This window comes from Ailuropoda melanoleuca, chromosome 4, assembly GCF_002007445.2.
Source record: "Ailuropoda melanoleuca isolate Jingjing chromosome 4, ASM200744v2, whole genome shotgun sequence".
In the NCBI taxonomy this organism is placed as follows: Eukaryota; Metazoa; Chordata; class Mammalia; order Carnivora; family Ursidae; genus Ailuropoda; species Ailuropoda melanoleuca.
This window is the reverse complement of record NC_048221.1, coordinates 74,981,535-74,997,415: the sequence shown is the minus strand read 5'-3', so window position 1 is coordinate 74,997,415 and position 15,881 is coordinate 74,981,535. Positions and strand designations below refer to the sequence as shown.

At 39.0% G+C, this 15,881-nt stretch overlaps 1 long non-coding RNA gene across 2 annotated transcripts in view; it reads right to left on the bottom strand.

The window, feature by feature from the left end:
* Positions 1-5,890: 5,890 nt before the first annotated feature.
* The window catches only part of LOC117801774, a 28,518-nt gene continuing 18,527 nt past the window's right edge, over positions 5,891-15,881 (bottom strand). For both annotated transcript variants that reach the window (XR_004624490.1, XR_004624491.1), the window contains exons 2-3: positions 6,588-7,450; positions 5,891-5,968 (exon numbers count right to left, since the gene is read on the bottom strand). This is a non-coding gene — a long non-coding RNA (uncharacterized LOC117801774). The remainder of the gene's footprint in view (positions 5,969-6,587; positions 7,451-15,881) is intronic.

The window sequence follows — 15,881 nt, the reverse complement described above, 5'->3', positions numbered from 1 at the left end:
CATCCCTCTATCATTACGTAAATCCTTTCTTTGTCTTGTTACAGTCTTTGTTTTAAAGTCTATTATGTCAAATGTAGCACTGATACCCTGGGCTATTTGTCTATATGTGTCTTTAGGTCTGAAGTGAGTCTCTTGTAGGCAGCATATAGATGGATGACAGGATAAAAAACACAAGACCTATGTCTTTTGATTGGATTGTTTAGTCCATTTATATCTTAAGTAGTTATCAGTAAGTGTGTATTTTGTTCACAGTTATCTGGTTGTTTTTGCGCTCCTTTCTTATTATCCTGCTCTCTTTCATCACGATTGATGGCTTTATTTAGTGCTATGCTTAGCTTTTTATTTTTTGTGTGTCTATTATTGGTTCTCCATTACCACAAGGTTCACATATAACATCCTAAGTATTTAGCAGTTTGTATTAAGTCCATGGTCACTTAAGTTCAAACAAATTCTAAAAGCACTTCACTTTTACTCCCCAATTTCATATTCTATGTATATGTTGTCATGTTTTATATCTTTTTATTATTTGAATCCCCTTACCTAGATATAATTGATTTTATTCCTTTTGTCTTTTAACCTTCATACTAGCTTTATAGGTGATTGCTCTACTACCCTTATTACACATTTGATTTTACTCAGGAAATTTTCTCCTTTCCTAATTTTCTTCTAATTAAGACCTTTTCTTTTCAAGCTAAAGTCCCTTTAATATTTCGTGTAATGCTGGTTTAGTGGTGACGAATTCCTTTAACTTTTGCTTGTTGGAAATCTCTTTTTATCTCTCCTTCAATTCTGAATGAGGTTTTAGGTTTTTTCCTTTTAGCATTTTGAATTTACCATGTCACTCTCTTTAGGCCTGCATAGTTTCTGCTGAAAAATCAGCTAGTACTCTTATGGGGTTTCCTTTTGTATGTAACTAGTTTTTCTCTTACTGCTTTTAAAATTCCTTCTTAATCACATCTCTGATTTCTGACATTTTAATTATTATGTGTCATAGTGTGACACTTCTTTGGGTTCAATCTCTTTGCTTCCTAAACTTAGATGTCTTTCCTTATGCATGTTAGCCAAGTTTTCGGCTATTATTTATTTTTCTGCCCCTTTATCTCTGTATTCTCTTTCTGGGACCCCTATCATGCAAATGTTTGCTTGCTTGATGTCTGATAGATCCCTTAACCTGCCTTTATTTTTTAAAATGCTTTTTTCTTTTTGTTGTCCACCCTGGTTGCTTTCCATTGCTCTGTCTTCCAGATTGCTGATCCATTCTTCTGCCTCCTCTAATCTGTTGGTTCCCTCTCATGAATTTTTCCATCTCTTTATTGACATTCTCAGAGTTCAGCTGCTTTTCTCTCCAGTCTGGTGATTATCCAATAGATTGCTTATCTCCATTTCATTTATGTTTTTTTCCTGAAGTTTTATCTATCTTCTTTCATGGTCTTGTATGAACCTGGTTACTTTGTCTGGATGACTGGAGCTGAAGTGAGCACACGCTAGGGGAGTTCCAGGGTATTCTGTACTGGAAGACCCTGGCAAGTCATCTGGAACCAAAGTGAGATGCGCCTGGTGTGTTTCAGAGTGCTGTGCACCTGTGTCACCTTGGTGAGATGGCTAGAGCCATGTAATAAGTGCTGACCAAGGGTCTCCCAGTATACATCACAGTAGAGTGGCTAGGACTGGTGTGGGCTAGGAGTCTGGGGCTTACTGAAGCAGTAGGCCTAGCTCCTGTACACTATCAAGATGGTGGTGAAATGTAAACTATGGCATTTACCAACCCCTCCAACCTGGAAAGAGCTCCCAGCTCTCACCTGCCATTTGGTGGAGTGCTATTCTAGTTGCTCTTACAAACCATGGATTTTTTCTGTGCCCCTGGGCAGAGGAACCTGTTCGTGGTCTCTCCCTACCATCCCTGCCCACTGAAGTTCTCAGTGTCAGAGGTCGGGTTCCCTCTGTTACCATGTCTCTCTTGCCATTCTCTATGTGGTCTACTTTTGTTGTGCAGAAGCTGTTCAGTCATACCTTAGTTCTTCTTCAAGACGAATCACTCTCTAAACAGGTATGTATTTGTGTCCATGGAGGGCTTGAGTTTAGGATCTTATTACATGACCATCTTATACCCTCAGAAATATCCACCTGGGCTTTGTTGATGCTCACCTAGCCTTCCACAGTTTCGTTTTGCCCTCAGAGCAGTTGCTCCAAAATGCCTGAGAGGTGGCTAGCTTTTCACAGTAACAGCAAAGCCTAAATGTATTTGCCTAAAAGAGAATGATGTACCAGATATCAGTCTGATAAAAGCTTCCAAAATTTGTTTTAGAAGACATAGGCTTAACTTACTTTTCTTTTTTTTAAAGATTTTATTTTATTTGACAGAGATAGAGACAGCCAGTGAGAGAAGGAACACAAGCAGGGGGAGTGGGAGAGGAAGAAGCAGGCTTCCAGTGGAGGAGCCTGATGTGGGGCTCGATCCCATAATGCTGGGATCATGCCCTGAGCCGAAGGCAGACGCTTAACCGCTGTGCCACCCAGGCACCCCTTAACTTACTTTTCTTTTGCTCCTTTGAGCAGGCCTCAAGTGTGTCAGTGATTATAATGACTGTGAGGCTAACATAGATCACTTGTATTTTATGAGATCGTGAAGGGCATGCAGGATTAGTCTGTTAGGGCTGCCTTAAGCAACAGAAATTTATTGCCTCATAGTCCTGGAGGCTAGAAATCTGAAATTGAGGTGTCAAGAGGCTAGGTTCCTTCCTGTGTTCCCTCTCTCTCTATATCATCTTCTTTTATGTGTCTCTTGTGGACTGAATTGTGCCCCCTACCAATTCTTATGTTAAAACTCTAATTCACGGTGGAACTGTATTTGGAGGTAGGCCCTACAAGGAGGTAATTAAGGTTAAATGAAGTTGTAAGGGTGGAGCCTTAATCTGATAGGATGGTGTCCTTAGAAGAAGAGTAAGAGATCTTTTTCATTCTCTGCATATGTACAGAAGACCTGTATGAAGACACGATGAGAAGATGGCCATCTATAAGCTAGTACGAGAGGTGTCACCAGACACCAACCCTGATGGCACCTTTACTTCAACTTTTAGACTACAGATTTGTAAGAAGGTAAATTTCAGTTGTTTAAGCTCCTCAGTTTCTGATATTTTATTAGGCTAGCCCCAGTAGACTTATAGAGTGTCCAAATTTCCCTTTTGTAATAAGGACACCAGTCATATTGGATTAGGGCTCATCCCAGTTCCCTCATTTTAACTGTAAAGACTCTATAGCCAAATAATGTTCCCTTCTGAGGTATTTTGGGGGTTAGGACTCTAACGTAATCTTTTTAAAGCACAGATGAATATATAGCATAAAAAAGATAAACTGTACATCTATGGTATAGAAAAACACACACAGCATTTACAGTCCCTAGCAATGGCTCCTCTTAAACCTCAAATTTAACCCCCCAAACACCTGCCCTCTCCCTCATTCACCTTACATAGCCTGTGCCCTGTTCTGGTTCCTTTTCCTCACTTTCTTTATTAAAGCTGAACATTATAAAGGAAGTCAACACTGAATGCCTTAAATGCAAGTTCTTTCACTGTATTTAAATGTTTGTTTACATATAATTAATGAGAGATGGTAGGATAAACTGAAGGATAGGAAAACAAATCTGAAGTTTTAGGACACACCTTCAATGGAACATGAGTTTGAGAAGAAAATGATGAAGTTCTATTGCAGTATTAGAAGAAAAATTTGTTTTTATAAAAAAGTACTATATTATCACTTTTGTATTAATTTTCTAAGCTAATAGTTTTAATATGCCAATATTAAAACAATATTGTAAATATTTTAATTATGTCAATGACAGTTGTGATATGCCCATGGAAAAGCAAATCTATATAGAGAGGACAAGGCTTTTCAACACCTTCACTGAGAATATTACAAAACTCAAAAACCCTTCACAATTGTCATTCAATCCTAGGAAAGAAGCAAAATACCATCCAATTCCAAGCAGGTAGGAACAATGCAGTTAAGTTGCCAAAATTTGAGTAAGTCTTTTCTTTTTACAAATGAAAGAAAACACATTTCAGTAACTTTTTAAGCACTCCATTTGCCAGCTTTTTTTTTTCTTTAAAGAAAACAGGTTTCTGACTTCTCACAAACAAGACTTAGGAATCAAACCATTTAGCCTCAATCTTAATTAAACCTAAGAAGCAGAGGCTGTGGCTTTTAAAAAATCTAAATGGTTCATCATGAGCCACTCTGTCTGTCAGCTGTCACTTGGTCCAGGAATGAGTAAGGTTGTTGAAAGCCCAGATGCTGTGGCAAGTGCATCTGTCTTCCCAGGCAGCTCTAATCCTGCCTGGTCCACTGGCTCTACCTTTATGAGTTCTTTTGATTGATAATTGAGAGAATAAATCTTTGAAGGACTTACAGGAATGAAAAAATATATATATTAAGATTTTAGTAATAAAATACCTATCAAAGTATTTTTATGAGGTCTCCTTTCAGCTCTTGGCCACTTAGTGCATTGTGCTAGAAAAAGATTTGGAATTAGGGTTCAATTATATAGTTTATGTTCTTCTGACATTAGGCAATTTCAAATTTTTTATTTTCTGTCCCAAATTAGGAATTATTTATGTTGGGGGTAGGGGGCCGGAGTCATATCACAGCCTTAAATAGAAATTACTTCTATATAAGTGGAAAGATACAGAGAGAATTCAAAGGATTAGTCTGAGAGACATTATTTAACTTGGAGGAAAAAAAAAAGATTTAATGAAGGCACTATTTTGAGGAAATCGGTAATTAAACACTCTTGCTCTAAACAGCTCCTGGAAAAGGGGTCCCCTAGAGGCTTAGGGTCAGGATTTGAGCAGACCTTCCAATTGCCTAAGTGAGGTTACCACTTAGGTAACTTATTTCTCATGTTTTCCTTACGGGATTCTCCTACCTTACAAGAGACAGTTTTATTCAAGAGTCCCCATTATATCCAAAAGAGCCATATAATATCAAGCTTAATACTAGTAACAATATTGACAATAATCATAATTTACTGAGCATCCACAATGTGGTAACAACTGTTTTAAGCACTCCATACTAATTCTTAAAATTAGTATGACTACAAAGTCATCATAGTGATGCACATTTTATATCTCAAGAAACCAAGGCTCAAGGGGAGTCAGACACACTGCTTGGGATCAAAAGCTGTAAGTGGCAGAACTTGAAATCTTATCTAATCACATCCACAGTCTGTGTTTTGTCTCCTCCCCCTCTAAGTGCCAATATGATGGAACAGTAGTGTTGAGTACAAGGATGTTAATAGCAAAATGATTTATAATAATGAATGTGAGCTTATTCAGAGGTATAATGATATGTGAATTATTAAATGAAACTATGGTAGATGTACTTGATGAAATAAAATAAATGTATAATTAATGTGGAAAATGCTTATTGTTGTAATGTTAAATTTTAAAAAATCCACATGATATAGACTTGATTGAAACCATGCTTTTAGCTGGGAGGGGATGGTGTAATGAGAAGTAATTTTGGTGGTTCTATCTTAAATGTATTTATGTTTTAATAAGAATGTATTATTCTTACCTTCATTACTTAAGAAATATCTTTATTTATTCCTAACAGGGATCATTTGCAGCCTAAAGTTAAACCCTGCAATACAAAATCATCCTCTTATGAAACTGTCTCTGCCCATTTCCTGACCTCTCCTCTCTGTCTAGCCTTCCTCTGTGCGTCAGTGCCTACCAGCAGTCTCATTTTTTCTCTAAGATCCTCATTCTGGCTCCCTCCTCTCATGGCATTTTTTTGCCTTGACACACTTTTGGCTGTTATAGAGCCTGAAATCGTTCCTTTTCTGTTTCAAGCATGTTTTATTTCCTAAGGTATAATTCAGTGTCATACGAACCTCAGTAATGTGCCAGCGGTTCAATTAGCAGAAGCCTTAGGACTGTTATTCCTAGGAGAGCAGTCACACGGTCTCCCTCTGTTTGGCGTCAAAAACAAGAGAATCAGGCCTCGCATTCGCAGAAGAAAAGAGATTTGTTCCTACCAAATACTTAGTGCTATTAAAAGCTGTATACACTGGAGTAAGTGACCGAGCGGCATTTTGGATTTACCACACTCTGGGACAGTGTTACTAGTAACTTGGCTCGAAGGATGTAGTCTTTGGTGAAGGCCACAGTCATGCCAAAATGATATCCGAAGAGTTATTTTCCATTTCAAGAATTACTTGATGTTCCACTCCTTGAAAGAGTTTTTTTTCCTTCTCAACATAAGCGCAATTTACAAAAATTTCTAAGCCACAGTGTTTGTCAATAATAGGAATCTATATGAAAAGTAAAGAGAACCCTCCCAGGAAAGATTATTTTGCCTTATGTAGGTACCTCTGAAGGTCAACAGGAGATGATCTGAACACGTAGGAACATGAGCCCTTTTAAAATTGTATAGCTCTCAAATATTATTTCCTTTCACTTCTCTGTGAGAAAATAAAACTTTAGCTTTTCAGCCCTATCCATGTATCAAAAGATACTTTTATCCATCTCAGTGTTTGCTAGAAACGGAAATTGTGCTTATTACATAGCAAATACCCAATAAATACTCACTGCATGTATGAATGAATAAATGTTTATCTTCTATTGGCCCATGCATGGAAATCAGGAGCCTCAGCACAAACTCAAAGTGCAGAAACTTTTCCCCTAGAAACAGAAAACAGTGACAAGTTCACAGCATTTCTTGCCAGATCTATCAGGTAATTTCATGTTTCTTCTATGTGAATCCCTCAGAAATGACACATACAGGTTCACATACTGACTGACCATCTCGCTGAGCTTTAAGAATGTTATGACTGAGGGCCAGTTCCATTCCCCTCACCTGATGGATAATAAAAGAGCATTCATTTAAACATCAGCAGGGAAGATTGGCAAGTGTGTGGGGGGGGAGTGTGTTTTAATTTCATAATTATTTAATTTAAATATTCTAGGGTATTTTCTACTCATGAAATACTGAGTTTCTAAATTGCAGGGCAAGTATCCCTGGATTAAGTTGAGAGAACTTCTCACAATATGCGTTAGCTCTCTGTACTTTCTTATTCACAGGGAACAAGTCAGCCTAAAGACTGCTTTTTAAACTCCAGGAAAGACATTTTCCAAACAAAAAAAGAAAACCAATTAATAAGTTTCAAACTTAGAGAAAAGATCAGGGTTAGACAGTGGGTGATCTTATAATTTACCATCCAAATTTGGATACTTTTGTTCTAGAAAATGCTAAGTAGAACTGAATAGGAAAATAGGTATAAATAGGGACTTCCCTGGGAGAATCCATGTGTAGTCACCGTATCAGGCACCACCAATGACTCCTTGTATGACCTGAGGCAAGTTATTATGTTCTGCATTCCACTTCACCAGGGGAAGTTAATTTTTGTCTTCAGTAAAAACTTGAACACCTACTCTGTTCAGCATCATGCCCTCTGTCAAGGTGAAAATAAAACCATTGTAAGTTCAGGATTCTAATTTCAGGAAAATTATCATCAAGTAATTGAGTAAATGAGAGCAAGTCTTACACATTAAAACCATGTTATTCCCAACTTTAATATTTAGGTCTCAATAGTTACTGTGTCTTTAAAAATTTATAACAGAGAGTAATTTGTTATTTTGCTGATGCATGAGATTTGGGGATGTAAATGGAAAGTGGGGTGGAAGAGCAATATTATAGCTAGTAAGTTAGGCTGACTGCTCATCAATTCTGCATCTGCAATTCAGGAGGAACTTACTTATTCTGACCCTATTGGTTACCTGGAGGGAATAGTAAGGCCTGCTGATATTTGTGAATTCAGAGATTTAAGGTCTCGTGACAATTCCTTTCAGAATATCAAGGATCAACTATGTGTCATTTATTTCCCCGCCTTTTCCTACCCTCCGCAAAGCTCCTGTTGGCTCATTCAACTGATTGATTCATTCATTCCCAACACGAAAACACCTTTATGTTCAAACATCTTCTATTAAAGGTAATACCGTAGTGTAGCTGAGCCTATCAGAACAATTTTTAATCCTCACTGTAGGTGAAAAGGTTCGATTCTTAGAAGCACAAGCAGAGGGAAGGACAGATGAATAAAGGAGAAAATGGAATCCTAGGAACAACAAGGACTCATTTTGTTTGTTACAGTCTGGCCTAGGGAAAAGTGAAAATCAGGAATACTGAGTAATCATTTCAGATTGAGCAATAGGAAATGCCAAATACCTTTAGCACTTGGGTTTATTGCTGCTAATATGAGATCAGATCAACATTTCCTTATTATATGAGAACCATGAAATACTTCTGCCAGGTCACACAGGATCGCTTTAGTATAAATGAGCAAAAACATCTATCTTTCCTTTCCACACTTCTCTTATACAACGCTCTACTGAAATTTCTGCCTACTTAATGAAAAAAGCCTTTGTTGAGTTAACACTGTGTGCCAGGGACTGTGTTTGGGATTATTGCTTGTTGACTCTTTTACAGCATCCACCCAAAAGTCCTGCTGATCAGGCAAAGCTGAATTTATTAGATGTACTGTAGCAAGGGAGAAAACTACATTGAAAATCTTAGTATCCCAAGGAAGAAGTTAGAGAAAGATATTCATAGGGTTTTGTGGATTGAACTCAAATGGTGTTTGTCTTTGAAAGTGGGGAGGTTTTTGGAATTGGCCAAAATGCAAAATACAATTGTTTAAGATTAAATTTAAGGTTCTCTAAGACTTATGTGTGAGAGACAGAGTCCTAAGCACACTCTGTACTGAGCACAGAGTACGACACAGGGCTCAATCTCACAACCCTGAGATCATGACCTGAGCCGAAACCAAGAGCTGGGCACTCAACTGATTGGGCCACCCCTAAATTTATGGTTCTTGGTGAGAAAACTGTTGTCTGTTAAATGGGTTGTATGCCCAAGTGAGAAGAATGTTGTCCAGTAAGATAACCGTTTTCCCTGATGAGCAAATTGGTTTCCTAAATAAAATGGTTTGCCAGAATTTCCTGAAACAATTTTTTATCAGTTTACATTTTTATTTTTATAGTGAAGTCGTACTGACAGGTGGTCTCACTTCTCAGTTATGCAGATAGAAATTTGAATAAGACATATTACTGATCTCAAGGAAATTATGGTCTAATGTGGTTGATGATACATGTAAACAATTTTAGTTGGAGGGGCACTACTGGATGGCACAGTCAGTAGAGAGTACTCTTGATCTTGGGGTCATGTGTTCAAGCCCCATGTTGGGCACAGAGCTTACTTAAAACATAATAATTTTGGTTAGAGAGGAAGGGGCAGGTACATTACAGAAGGATAAAAGGACTTAATTGCTGACTGGATATGGGCGGTAAAAAAGGTATCTAGAATGATTTTCTTCTTAAGTGTTTTTACAAATATTGGCAATGCTGAATAGGATAGAAAATATGGGGAAAGATAGGCGGAGGAGAAAGATAAATAATGGTGTCCATCCTAGACAGACTGATGCTGAAATGCCATGGGATAATGAAGATGATAAGTAGGTAGTTGTCTACACACCCGGATCAGTGTTTGTGGGAGAGACTTGTAGCAAGGCCTTAAATATAAGTATCATTCAGCCTCAGCTGGTAGTAGAATCCATGGACACAGACAAAATTGACTAGTGGATGTACAGAGTAAAAAGAAAAACAAGGATGAAACCCTGGGTAACTTCAGGAGTTAAGAGATGGCATAAGAAAAGAACCCAACCCAAGAGAGCAACAAGGGTAATGCAGAAATCAAAAGACTAAAGAATTTTAAATAATTGGGAGAGTCAAAGTATCAAATGCTACAGCGATGTTGCTAAGACATAGGTTAGAACCAACCATTTGATAACTGGAGTGTTAAGAATGACTTGTGTATTAATCATTACAGTGGGATGAAAGAACAATAGCAGTTTCTCTTTCTCTCCTAGGTATACTCCTTAAACTTTCTACTGTTTTAAGACAACATAGGAAGAACTGTTTTCATGACGATGAATCGCTAACCTTTCTCAGAATCATTGACTTCAGTACTGCAGTGTAACAGGTATTTGTTGTTATTTTTGTCTAACTGAATTCCTTCCTCTGTTTGGGGACTCTTCATCTTAGGAAGCCTTGTGGAAAGTAGGTCCCACCTGCCATTACAGAACAGGAAAATCTCAGATACTCTCTTTTCCATCCTCCCTTGCATCTCTGACATGATCCATATTTCATCAATCACTTATACCAACCCACTTTGACCCAGGAGTTAATGATGCCAAGAATCAGAAACCTTGTAGGAGTCTGTCTCTGGAAGCAGGAGTAGTTACAGCCAGACTGAGTTCTTGGCTCAACAGCTGGGACCACTGAAAAGTCAGCTGTTTTGTGGCAGCAGGAGTAGTTTCCTTGCCAGAGCAGTTTTGTGCTGTGTTGGCCCTGTAGTTATAAAAGCAACAGCTGACACTTACTGAGAGCTCACTCTCTGCCAGGTACTGTCTGTCCTAAGAATTTCTTTTTTGTCCTAGGGTGCAGGGTTTCTCAGTCTCAGCACTGTTCACATTTTGGGCTGGATACTTCTTTGGGGGTGGCTGTCCTGTGTACTCTAGGCTGTTTAGTAGAATCCTTGGTCTCTACTCACGAGATGCTAGCAGCACCCTACTGGCAATAGAAATGTGACAATAAACAATGTCTCTAGACATTGTCAAACACCCCCTGAAGGGCGAAATAGCCTTTTCTTTAGAATCACTGCACAGTCGTTCAACATTCACAAACAACCCAAGGTGTGAGCCCCAAGCTAGATTCTTCAGGCCTCCAGAAGATTCATTTCAATCTCCTTTCAGTAAATCTGGTAACGGCGTCTAAATCAGTTTTTGTCAAAATCTGTTAATTCCGGTTTCTGCTCTTCGCAAACTCAAGCCCACCTGCCGGAATTTTTCATTCCTCTTTATTGTCACTGGAATCTCAAAATAGTTCCTCCCTTCCCTTGGACAGCAAATCCCTGGGTTTTACATAATCCGAACCCTGATGTTAATGAGCTATTCCTGCACAGGAGTGAGGAGCTTGGGAAAGAGAAGAGATTTTTCTCTGTTTCTCCAATCCATTAAGGCCATTTCTAAGCTTAATTAGCTCTCTGGACTGACAATGGGGCCAGTGCCTCTGCCGCCCTCATAAATGCATTATCAGTAAAACAGAAGGCTCTACTGTCCCCTTTTAATGAGGCAGTTTCATACCCTATTTTCCAAACAGTAGGTTAGGGGAAGTCTGCCTCTTAAATTTGTTGATGGCAGGTAATTTAATCCCCTGACTGCAATCTCCCCTGGAGAGCCTACTTTGTTCTTTGAACACTCACTTTCTCCTGGGGCATCACCTTAATAAGTACCTACCCACCTCTTAGAAATCTCTTGATAGGGAATAAAATCAGACCTATTGTGGTAGGCTGGCTATCACATTATAACCTAGTGTGCCCAAACATCTCCCAGGAACTTTTATATTTATTAGGGAGGTAGGACAGTGTAGTTAGCTCAGCACATGGCTTACAATCCTGCCTCAGCTGCTTCTGCCTGCTTGGCTTTGGAGAGTTTACCTAACCTCTCAGAGTCTCCATCGCCCCATTCTTAAAATAGAGGGAATCATGGAGAGGTCACTGTGAGAATGAAATGAGATGAGAATATAGTATATGTGCAGCAAATGGTAATTGTTAGTATTGATAGTTGTGTCCCATTCCCCCTCATTTGCAGATATTTGCTGGTCATTTCTTTTTCCTTATATGTGCCTACTTTCAATCTTCCACCAATTTTCCAAATTCTGGTTCCTGGAACCACCCAGTGTGTGATTTAAATGCATCATTGACTGAGCCCAGGACTTTATTTTTCTGCTGTCTTCCCAACTTGCAAAGAGCTTTCACAAACATCATCTCATTTGATATTGAAACTATGCAACTGCACAAGAAGAAGGTGCCATGAGGATAAATTCATAATGCAGAAAGGACTTGAGTAGTAATCTTCTCAAGGCCTGTCGACATCTGTTTGGGTACTCTTCCCTGATACCTCATGGACCAACACAATGTCTCATATTTTTAAAAAATTAATGTTTATCTTTTTCATTATGTGTTAAGTGAGGGGGTTGAAATAGAGGATCACACAGTGTTTATGCTACCTCTAACCATCTATGAACTTACACAGCAGGCTCAAGTGAGCTGACGCCATGTAAGGAAGTAGATAATTAGCAAAGGAAGTCATCTTTAAGACAGACCAGGTGAAAAAAAAAGTCAGAACCCCATGTAGCTAAATCCCAGAAACCTTCGAGGACACTGTGCCATGTTGCTGGCATGGCTCTCTGACACACTTTAAAATTAGTAACACCAAATGACTACTGCCTTCACTGCTATTCAACTCAGTCTACCATTGAGACTGGCTTTTCTTATTCAGTCAACACTTCCTTTCTAATTCCAGCCATCACTGTCTACTATGTAGGGTATTTTGTTTCTGGTTGTCTTAACCCTGGACTGGCTGCCACTCCTCACCTGCTCTCCATCACTCAGAGAGCCTAAAACTACCCACAAATTTCTGAGAACTCTAAGAGTTGGTCTCTGTTTTCCTAGCCTCTGGAAGCTCACTAATGGAATTCTGAATTTTATTTCCAACGATTTCCTGGTATGGATTCACCTGTGCAACCCCAGAGTCATTGTGCTGAGATACCCTAATCAGCCATTCTTGGATAGACTACAGCTATCACCAAGTTTGAGCATCTTCAGAGATATAAACTTCCCACTTGAGGGAATACAGTGTCTTTATTGAATATTCAGTTTTATTGCATTTTCTGACTAGAAAGATTGCTAAAAGTGGATATGGAGCTCCACCGACAAACAATAAAAACAGTAAACAAACAGCTGATTGTTATCCCTTTATGGGGAGTCAAGAACCATGGACCAGAGAATACAACTGTAAGAATTTTATAATATTTCTAGAACCCTTTAACTTTCCTGGTAATGCTATTTTTGCTATTACCATCTGTTTCCCCATAGTGATTAGCACTAACCTTCTTAAAATAAAAAGGGTCTGTGTGCTTATCTTCAGGACAGTAGGAAAGAAGAAAGCAGAAATATAGCTTCTCCCTCTGCAGGCAGGCTTGCAAGGATAAAGGCTCAAAGAGGAAGAGGGGCATTAGCAATTTCCAGAAGGAAAGAGGGTTGAGTCCTTGAAGCCAACAGAAAAGGAAGGGAAAAAAGTACTATCAAGTAGGGTCCAAGAGGGGACTTAGAACAAAGTCCTTTGTGTGATTTCCTCAAAACTTACAGGGAAATGCAAAGAATCTATGTTAATCAAATTGTCTTCAAAAAAGAAAGTTTAGAAGTCTTATACCACCTGAGTTAGTATAAAGGTCCAGTAATCAAAAGAGCTAAGAAAGAAAACATTAGCAAATCAGATATGTGTTAAAGAACAATTCTCAAATCTCAATAATGGGGGAAAAATTCAGCCAATCCTTCACCAAAGTAAATAAGCACATTTAAAAAAGTGCTCAAGTCATTAGGGAAAGGAAAGTTAAGTTGAAATACATAGCAGAATGTCTAAAATTAAAAGACTGCCCATACCAAATGTTGATGAGGATGTGGAGAAAGTGGAATGCTCATACACTACTGATGGTAATGTAAAATGACATGATTACTTTGGAAAACAACTTGGTAGTTTAAGTGTGTATCTATCCTAGTTTTCATCCCTTCTGCTCCTGGGAGTTTATCCAAGTGAAATAAAAAGATGTTTATAAAAATACTTATATACAAATGTTCATAGCAGCTTTATTTGTAATATGTTAAAACTGGAAACTAACCAAATATCCATTGACAGGTGAATGGATAAACAAATGTGGTATGTCCATACAATGGAACACTGCTTAGCAACAAATGGATAAACTATTCATACATGGATGGGTCTCTTAAAGTAATTATGAGAAAAAGAAGTCAAAAAAAAAAAGGGACATACCTTATGATTCCATGGTTCCAGTTTTATAAAATCTCAAAAATGCACACTAGTGACAGAAAGCAGATCAGTTTCCCGGGGAAGGTGGCAGGGCAGAGGTTGTGAAGTAGAGCAGAGAACTATTGGTATGATGGATATACTCATTATCTAGGTTTTTATGATGGTTTCATCATCATTTGTCAAAAGTTATATCCTACTCTTACATATATAACTCTAAGTACAACTATAACTCAAAGTTATTAAAAAGTATCCGATGGCTTGCTTAGACTGAGCAGGAATATCATGGTTTCCCTTTCTGCCTGCATGTTATTTGTGCCAAGTTATAGTGTTCTAATACTATTGTCCCTCTAACCAGTCGTTGGGACTTTAAGGAAAACAATTATGTTTAATCTAAAACTTTAACTATGGGAGGAACTCAGAAAAACTAGCTATCTCCTCTTGGAATTTACCCCAAAACAACAAAATTGGAAACAAATTCTACCTTCAGTAAAACTCAGATGTTCATAACCCCAAGCCACAAGCGACCCAGCATTAGATCCAACAGTCATATAGTGGCTCAGAAAAAAACCCTTGGGGCCAAATTGCCTCAATTCAAAATCTACCACTGCCATTTAGTAGCTATATAATTTGGGCAAATGATTTTGTGCTCAGTTTCCTTGTTTGTGAAATGGGAATAGTAATGTAACCTCATAGGATTACTGTGTTATTGAAATGAGTTTTATTTGCAGAAGGCTTAGACCTGCATTAGCATAGAGTAAGCAGCACATAAGTTTTTGTTAAGCAAATAAAATATTGTAGAAAGATCTAAACAAAATGTGTAATGATGGGAATAATAATAAAAGAAGTCTCCATCATGTCTGGTTTTAAAACAGTAGTTTTAACTCTGGGAGCTTTAAAAATCAGCAGGGCTTGGGGTGGCTCAGTCAGTTAAGTGCCTGCCTTTGGCTCAGATCATGATCCCAGGACCCTGAGATACAGCCCCACATCAGGCTCCCTGCTCAGTGGAGAGCCTGCTTCTCCCTCTCTCTGTCAAATAAATAAAATATTTAAGAAAAATCAGTAGGGTTTAGCTCCAAAAGAGCAGAAAGAAGACAGAAACTAAGTCCCTACCCTTAAAGAGAAAACAGGCTAAATAACTCAACCTGAGACACAGCATGGAAGCAGCAGTTTGAAAAGCACCTATGATATACTTCGACACTTCTTGACTAATTTTAGGACATGTGCCAGAGGGGCAGGAATCTGCAGATTTTTCCAGGAATAAGAATGCTGGTGAGCACCATTTTTCTTGCCTTCCCCCAGCAATGATAGCCAGACGCTTGATGGAGCTGGTTCTAACACTTCCCATTTACACTGCTACCACGACGTGCCTGCCCCACTCAACCTACCTGCCTTAGCAGTCACCCCTTCAAAGCAGCTTCTGCCCTATCATACCTGGCAAGCAATGTGGTTGTGACTGGTGTCCTTCCAACCCCACATACCAGTGTATCCAGGTCCTGTAATGAGGCCTCTTAGGTAGCTGCACAGTGAGCAAACCCTGCCTTTCCATATGCCTGCAGTTGTCACAGAGGCTAATTACAGACAGCTAGGCTGGCTGCTGGCCCCAACCACCAGCAAGCCCATGGTGGCTACAGCCAGGCCTCTCAACAGCACCAGGAGCACACCCTGCCCAGTACACCTGCAGCAGCTGTAGCAGGTCATTCAGCTAGCTCAGTCACCAAAGGAGGGTGCACACAGCTTACACAAGGGATGTCCCTGGAGCACCTCGTTCTGGTGACCAGGGAGGGCTGGCCTACAGGGCAACACAGGATATCTTCCACAAAGCCATTACCTTCAAGACCAGGAGACACAGACAACATAGAAAGAAACAGAGTTAGACAATTAGAGGAGACAGAGGAATATGTCCAAAGTGAAGGAACAAGACAAAAATCTCAAAGAGTTCAAA